Source organism: Patella vulgata, chromosome 5 (genome assembly GCF_932274485.2).
Source record: "Patella vulgata chromosome 5, xgPatVulg1.2, whole genome shotgun sequence".
Classification (NCBI taxonomy): Eukaryota; Metazoa; Mollusca; class Gastropoda; family Patellidae; genus Patella; species Patella vulgata.
In genome coordinates this window covers 16098251-16107080 of record NC_065883.2, presented here as the reverse complement: position 1 = coordinate 16107080, position 8830 = coordinate 16098251, and the positions used below count along the sequence as shown (strand labels likewise).

Below are 8830 nucleotides of genomic sequence, written 5' to 3'. Positions count from 1 at the left end.
TCGCCGGGATTTAGATTTAATTCGAATAGAGCGTGAACGCACCTTAACTGTTATCCAGTGGTCTTAGTTTACACTTTGCAACATTGGATAAATATTTTACATTAACATTACCTCCCAAGACAATATTGATAATATTAATAGATTTTAAAACTTATAAATACTATTTATCTAATCCCTTTTCTTTTTAGAACAAGATAAATATGAAAAAATCTTAAATAGTAAGCGGTTATTATCAATATGATACAGCTTACAGAGCTGTCTGATACATTCTAATCCAACCAATTTCAACTCTGTTAAGTTGGCAGTTGACTTACCCACACCCAAGAAAAATGTCATTAAAAAACACAACACAAATTATATGGAATACAATCACTGGTTTATACACATATATCGTTGATTATTTTGAACTGAATTTATACAGGAGAAAGACTTATACCCTATATGTCGTATTTCAACATTTGTATGCTAAAATTGACATTTGTATCTCAAGTCAATATTTGTATATGTATTTTTGTTTAACTTAATTGTATAAGAAATAAGAATGAATTACGAACCCACGAGGTTGGACAGGCGACCCTACTCCTTGTCACGTACAACCGGGGATTCGAAACCACGCCAGTCGACTCAATGACAGACTTTATGATACAGCGCGCGCACGCTAACCATTCAGCCATCCAACCCCCCGACTAAATAAAGAGCTGTATGGTCTTCCATACTGTATACCACTATAAATAACGATCAGTTTAAAAATATGTCTTATGTATCGCTATAAATAACCATGGAATTAAAAATGGCATGTATGCCCCTATAAATAACCATCGAATTACAAATTTCCTGTATACCTCTATAATAACCATCGAATTACACAGATATGCTGTATACCGCCATAAATAACCATGGCATTAGAGATATGACCTGTATACCGCTATACATAACTATCGAATTAAAAATATTTCTTGTATACCGCTATTATAACCATCAAAACAAAACGATGTCGTTTCATAAAAAGTAAATTGGATTAAAGATACATTATGTAATATTTAGATAAAGAGCTGGCCATTCTTGTTATAATATTTCGAAAATAGATAATGTAAAATGAATAATTTGAAAATTTCATTCAAATTACTCTATTGCGAGCGAAGATATTAGTCTTTGAAGGTTTGACAAGACGTGTACAATAATTTCAACCACCGTACTGGCCGTTCGAAACTAAGTCTCGCTCCTCCATTTTTAGCTTAAATCAGAATATCGCTGAACTGTTCTAATCCGATGCCATCGAGTGTTGATTATGGCCTGGATAAGTTAATTATTATCTAAGAATCATGTCGCACCACAGCTCACAACTGTAGCCTCACTCCAATTATGAACTGAAAAGAAAAAGAAATACAGCACAATACGTTAACTTTAATATTGTAAACATGGATCATGCTGTTTCTTATAGCCTCATTTAAAAGTGAGAACTGAAAAGAAAAGGAAGATAGCCGAACACTTAGCCATCGTGATCCCCGGACCAATGTGTCATATTATACCCATCCTCTGAAGCTCGATTTATATCATTTTCCTATCGCCCAAGTCATAGCCACAAAAGCTTTCCACAAATAAGATTAGGGATTCGACATTCCTTTTTTGCTTACCTGTAATATCTACATGGATTGAGACGGTTTAACACTGATGACTAAATTATTAGACAATGCCAAATATACCGAATTATAATAAGAACAACTAACTTACCATAACTGGAATCCAATTCAAAGGTTATTGGTGATACAGGCATACAGCCACCGCAATATCCATCACAACGTCCTTCTATAACTTGATTATTAATTCGTGTCACGTGATCAATCTTACTCGCCCATCCACTCGGTTTCCAGGAGATCTGTAATGTAGTATTTTAAAAGATACGCCCACACAGCAGCCATTTACTGTGATATTGTTTTTATTTATGCATATAATACTATTTCTGTGATATTTATTTAACTTGTCTCGCATAAATCACCATATGTTTGGCGCAATATAGCCCGGTGGGTGCTGACGTGCCATAAAACCACATTTCATTTCATTTCATTTCATACCTGCGGAACACCATATATGTGTAGGGTCCATCTAAATTGGAAAATATTTCGTTTACAACTGCAGCTAAGAGGGCAGAACAGAAAGTCGCGGAACGCTGGATATCGATTGGGTTCGTCATCTCAAGACCACTATGCTTCACACCAAATTTGAAACAAATCCGTTGAAAAATCTAGCCTCAAAGGGTTTCGACTAAGTAGGCATAATTCCGGAATAGATTGTATCCTCTCATGACCACAATGCTTCACACCAAATTTGAAAAGAATCCGTTAAAAAAAAAGAATGCCACGTGGTAAAAGATTACCTCACAATGGAAAAGACCCCCATAGGGACATAATGTAGAAAGTGACAAACGTAACTCGAATGTCAAGATGCAAACAAAACCTCATCTCTATATCACAGATACCGCCCTCTTGGTGTAGAAAAGTAGGACGTTAAACCTCATTTCATTACCTCATTTTTATTATGGATGATCTAAGAGAAAAATGTGTTTCTTAATGTCAGAAGCTGTTTTGATACTAACATGGCCCATTCAAATCTAAAAATGGAGATTAGTGTCAGAAGCTGTGTTGATACTAACATGGCCCATTCAAATCTAAAAATGGAGTTACGTCCCTTGCAATAACGAAGCTGTGATTAGATTTTAATATTAAACGTGCACGTGTGCGCTTTACATAGACACAGACACTATTATATTAACGTATTCACTTTAGAAATTGTCATTTGATGTTGAAATGTTCAATTAGCGAGATATGTTGTCCATTTGGCGATGAACAGACACGCAGGAAATCAAATTTATCAGATATCATTTCGGACTGTGGTGCACCTACGATAGATTAGCAGGGTGTGTGTGGGTTGGGTGTGGGGAGCGGGCAATATGACGACCAAGAGACACGCGCGAATTACGTAGTTATTTCATCTATTAATGCAATGTCAATCAATCTGTGTGGCGATCATACTTTTAATAAGATGATATTTTCAGTTATGCCGCTTTCTTTAAATACCAAAATATATTAGTATTCGTTTCTATTTTAGCGAAAATACTCGTTTACCTGATCGCTGAAGACTAGTCCAGTATTTGTGATGTCTATTACCATCGTTCCTAGACCTGGACAGGAATTGTATAAACTACAGGCCATAGCATTACCAAATAATATATAATAACCACCTGCATTAGTGGTAGAAGCGAAGGTATAATCGTCATCTATAACTTGTAACATCTGCAAAATTAATAAAATTATCCATTCAAATATATAAGTGTTTCATCCTAGCAAAACCAAGGGCTATGCAATTTTGTATTGTATCTGTGGTATAATCTGTTCAGTTTCTGTTGGACAATTTCGTCTAGTCGGCTGCTGTGAGATGCGAGAATTCGGATTGGTGGTTTTAGAGGAAAAGTCCCAGATTTCACAGGACATCGTAAATTAAAGTGTTTTTTTTTTAATATTGAGCCTATAAAACAGACCGCTATATTCACTTCACATGTTTCCGTATAGATTTTACAAAAACATCAAATTTTGTCAGTGAAATCACACTATAGTGTTACCAAAATATATATGTTTAACGGGAACATTTTATTTAGATTGTTTAGCAAATGAAAATGTTTGAATTATCTTTCAGCAGATTTATCTTAATGCATGATTTCCACAAATTGTTTCAAATGTATTGAGTGGTTGAGCTGGAAGTATACAGAACAAAAGTCTACGGAATACAACTACTGTAATAGATACAATCTTATACTAGTATTTGTGCCTGTCAATTGTCTGTCTGTCTGTTTGTCTGCCTGTTCGGGGTTGGCGGCTACACTAGGTCTGCCCCGAGTCTGAAATTTGGGGTATAGGGGTAGCTCGGACCGGGGAGTAACATAGGCCAGGGGGCGTTAGTCTACCACTTTCGGTTTCGGGATTATGACCCCCGAGCGAAGACGGGCATTCTTCTAATCCCTAATAACCGAACACTTGGCGATGTAGCTAATTCCACGTAATAGCTAGTCACATTGTTGCAATAACTGGGTAATTTATATTCACGAATCTAGAGTGAATTGTATCGACATCTGGTACGTACCGACGATATTATCCTGACTTTTGTGAATCTTGTTGTACCAGAGTTTGGTTTATTCTTCGCAAATGGAGTACAGGAGGACGATGACGTTTGCTCTTTATTGGGATAATAAGCCATATTATTACCATAAAGGGTAATAAAATCAGTTGGGTTTGTGGTAGACATGCCATGACAGTAGACTTTAACAGGTTTATGGGCAACTGCTGGGGGATATAGCCAATATTCACCATCAGAGGTATAGCTGGAGCTGCAGATCTTGATGTCTTTACAACTTGCAGCTAAGGAAGGAAAATTAAAAACAATAATCACATTATCTTTTTTCTCATCACTTTTATAAGTATGTGTTATAGTTTATCAATTTTGTATTATCTCCATTTTAGAAAACATAGATTATCAAAATGTGCATTAGATATTTGTGATATTGTCACTAATATCTTTACAATAACAAGTCTAATCCGTAGTCAGTCTTCATTATCTCAGTAGGATCAGAGCAGTGGGACGTCAAACCCATTTCATTTCTAATCCGTAGTCAGCTAAGTCACAAGGTCGGCTTATTTTTCAAATAGTTCATTTAATAAGTTATTCAGCCGAATAAAAATATTGTCGGAGATCACGGTTCTGATGATGATGAAAATGTGACTATAATAACGGGATGACACGACTTTATACATATATCATTAATATTATGTGAATTATTATGTTTTTATGCAAATTAAACATGAAATTCTTTTACCGTTTACAAACAGATTAATGTAGGCTTTCTAGCTTGTTTCTGAATCCATATAATTCATTTATTATTCTATATAATTGTTAATAAATACGGGTTTAAATGAGTGTAATATTGCCCATTTCACTGAGTACTGAAATTCGGAAATGCTATCGGATAATTACCATTATCCTGTCAGTAATGGGAACAATACTTACGGAGGCATTGAGATGGGCGTGACCAGGTACCATTTGATTGGCACGTGGAAAACGGTTGATATCCACCAATGCTACAATTATAAGTTATTAGATCTCCTTCCAGAGAAACATTCCTTCCAGTAATCGGCATCATTAAAACAGCGTGGTCAACGACGTATGGATCCATCTCACACCCTGAAATATAAACATGAATACACATGAAATAACGTGTAAGTATCAGGAAGCAGACAAATTATATGACGTTTAATGGCAAGCGTTCTTTACTGGTCCGTATCGCGTATCCCTATGGATTTTGCGTGTGACGTCATTAGTGTGTGTGTATTTCTCATACGTGATGCGGCACACGGATACATATCGGACAGCTTTCATACGGAAAAGGTCCGTATAACATTGTCGACATTTTTGCTACTTTTAGACGCTGAAATGTTATATCATAGCGTTTTTATGAATTTTTGTGTATTCTAGAACACGAAGGTGTATATTTGGTGTGATTTTAACCACGATGGTTGATCTACGTTCTAAATTTAGGGAGGCGGAACCTTGCAAATCTGAAGATGATTTTATTCTGTGGTAAAGGGGTATAAACTTCCTGAAATGATACATGAGTGAAACCAAAAATTACAGTCGAGTCGAAGTCGAAGATTTTTAATAGGATTTCGACATTATTTTTTTTTAATAGCTCATCGACTGTCGAGCGACTTCACTCCCTCTGCAAAATTGTCGGCTAGGCACTTGACTAGTAGTACTGATGGTGATCTTGGTAGATATCTGCCATCTTGCTGTAATAGAACTAAGCTCAGCTCATCGACACATACGTACGCGACGCAAAAATCTGCCAAAACTCTAAAACTACTTTGACGCAACTTATCACAGTGATATTGATGGGGAAATTCCGCTTGCTGTATCATAAAGTCTGTCATTGAGTCGACTGGCGTGGTTTCAAATCCCCGGTTGTACGTGACAAGGAGTCGGGTCGCCTGTCCAACCTCCGGTTTCCTCCCACTGCTAAAGACCCCTACGCGCAAGCGAATTATGTAAATAAAATTAAACCACATGTTAGTCCCGAAATGACCTAGTTTGTGTCGAGTGGACGTTAAACCCCATTTCTCTCTCTCTCTCTCTCTGATGATGGTGTGGAGGAATAAATAATAACTACCCAAGCATATCAAAGTTACTTTCGTAGACGAAAAAAGGAACCGAGTAAGATTACTTGGTTCTAATGATGGTGTGGTAGAATAAATAATAACTACATATCAAAAACGGTAATGCAAATTCACACTTTGTGAATTAATTTATATAGATGGTACTGTATAGACGATTAAGCTCATCAAATTATACATTTCGTCATGCAGGGGATTTTTACTATTTTTCCAATTCGGTTTGTTTCGACGTTTAGTAGCAAAAAACCAATGTTGACATTTTTTCTCAGTATGTCTTCATAGTATGGGACGTCATGTTTTGAAGGATAGCCTTTTTGCGATAATATTTCAATTTATTTATAATGTTAAAGATATATAAGCCGTGATTTGGCACTGTATTAATATTTGCATGACTATATCAGATTCTTTACATCACTTTTACAAAGATATTTTCAAGATGGCGTCCATTTTTGGCGAGGAAATCGGACGATGTGCTGATTTTAGTTAAGTGTCATGTTCGGTGTCAATATATATGTTTTCATAGACCAGATTCCATTTCTGGCATTTACAACTGTTTAAATGATCACATGTTCACCTATATTGCATTTTCCCAAGATGGCGGCCATTTTTCACGGGAATATATTGTCCGCAAAATACAAATCAGCGCGGTATTAATCCACATTACAGTAAATAAATAGATATAGATTTTTGTCAATTAATGAAAACACAGAGTTACTTACTTGCTTTAAATGAACCACAATTAACACCATATGTTAACTCTGTACAGATACAAGATGTAGATGTATTTTGAACACCGCCATTAAAACATTCGATATCCTGTAATTTCAAAATTATTCTCCTAATCCCGAATTAAATATAACAGGATTTGTGAGAAAAACCCCCAAAACAAAACAATATTTACAAAACATACTTGTATATTGCCATTACAAAAAGTCATGAATATATGCTATCATACAACCTGGGCCAGGTTGCTCAAAGCTAAGTTATTTTAACGATCCGTTAAACTCTAACGGATCGTTATTTTGCTAACGGTTTGTTAAATTTCTGTTGCTGGAATGTCAATTTCATTATCCATTACCTAATGGACTGATTAAAATTAATGCAAGATAAGACTGTTTGTTCAATGACTGAATTTTAAATTTTAAAAATTAATGTACATGTAAACAACTTTATAGATTTTAGCATTAACAAGAAACTGAAGACAAAAAGATAACTGTATAATTTACTAGAGAAAACACTTTAAAAATCTATAGAATACTTTACCTTTTCCTTTAGAAATTTAAGCCTAAACCTGTAGGAAAAATTATGGGGTTTGCACTAAAGAAACTGTAGAATATTTTGGTCCATTATTTCCTACAGGCTTCCAAAATTCTGTAGTCTGTAGAATACTATAGAAATTCATCCTTAGAAAATGGAATACCCCCCCCCCCCCCCTACATCGCCCAACCCTTCTTAATTACACTGGTAATCCATGACTTTTTGTTCGGGGTATACTTCGACTGACAGCTGACTACTGTCATCGTTAAACAGATAACGGAGACCAACACCTCCGTTAAATATAACGGCAAGTTAAAGAAGTGTTAAAGTTAACGGGGCTTCAAAAAGCAGCAGTTTTTCTCTCTGTTAAAGATAACGATCCATTAACTCCATGTTAACGAGTCGTTACAATTTAACGGAGCTTTGAACAACCGGTCCCTGGAGGACATCTTAATACGATACTCCCCATTATGGGGCACAATCTAAAACCTCGCAAAGTTAATCCCGAAAATACGAGCCCGTAACTATTCTAAAGCGGCATTTAATGTTGCCTTGACAATACTTACGACTTCATTTAAATAAAAAAACAAAACAAAAAACAAAATAATAAAAAAAACAAGCTAACAATGAGGCTGACCCCCACCCTTTATGTCCCAAAACAGATGACACTTATTTTGCACCCCCCACCTCTGCCTTTATCTCCAAAAGCAGATGACACTTATTTTGCACAATCAATTGACTTACTTGAAATCGAAAATGCCTAGCTAGATGATGGGTGATTAGAATCCAAATGATAGTGTTCCTAAGTATGGGCGCATACAATTGCTTAGCCCATGGACCTTCATTTCAATAGATGGCTTGATCTCGCCTTAAAGGGCAATATTGGTGCCAGTCATTATCACATAAGTGATATAGTTGGTTAAACACATTCCAAATATAATTTTAACACAGAGATCATTGCTACGATAGCTGAGTAATACAGGTTTCCTGAGTCGGAAGCGACGAACGCCAAAGGAAAACACGAGTCATCTCTCTATATAACTGACTGATGTGATGAGTGATATACATGATATACGGCCGAATGTCTGCTCACTAATAATTCCTTCGAAGACCAAAAGTTGATATATGGGACTGTAAGAGGATACCTGACAATTCAATAAAGTAACTGAATGTCATTAGATAAGAGAACACGAGAAAAATAGAAATAGTCCGTACATTCCCTTGTTTATATTCATTCTATATCTTATAAAAACATGGTAATGCACGGACTTTTTCTGTTTTTGTTTCGTGTTCACTTATCTAGTGGCAGTCAATTCTTTTTATGAATTGTCAGATATCCTCTCACAATCTCATACAAC

General features: G+C 35.8%; 2 long non-coding RNA genes across 2 annotated transcripts; both read right to left on the bottom strand.

Annotated features, from left to right (window-relative positions):
• Window positions 1–1228: 1228 nt before the first annotated feature.
• On the bottom strand, window positions 1229–3199 carry LOC126821715 (uncharacterized). The gene is made up of 3 exons (XR_007680460.2): window positions 3123–3199; window positions 1732–1876; window positions 1229–1367 (listed from the first exon to the last, which is right to left on the bottom strand). It is a non-coding gene; the product is annotated as an uncharacterized LOC126821715 (long non-coding RNA).
• A 1088-nt stretch (window positions 3200–4287) lies between these two features.
• Window positions 4288–7021, bottom strand: LOC126821281 (uncharacterized). Its single transcript, XR_007680392.2, has 3 exons — window positions 6935–7021; window positions 5056–5229; window positions 4288–4409 (listed from the first exon to the last, which is right to left on the bottom strand). It is a non-coding gene; the product is annotated as an uncharacterized LOC126821281 (long non-coding RNA).
• Window positions 7022–8830: the final 1809 nt, after the last annotated feature.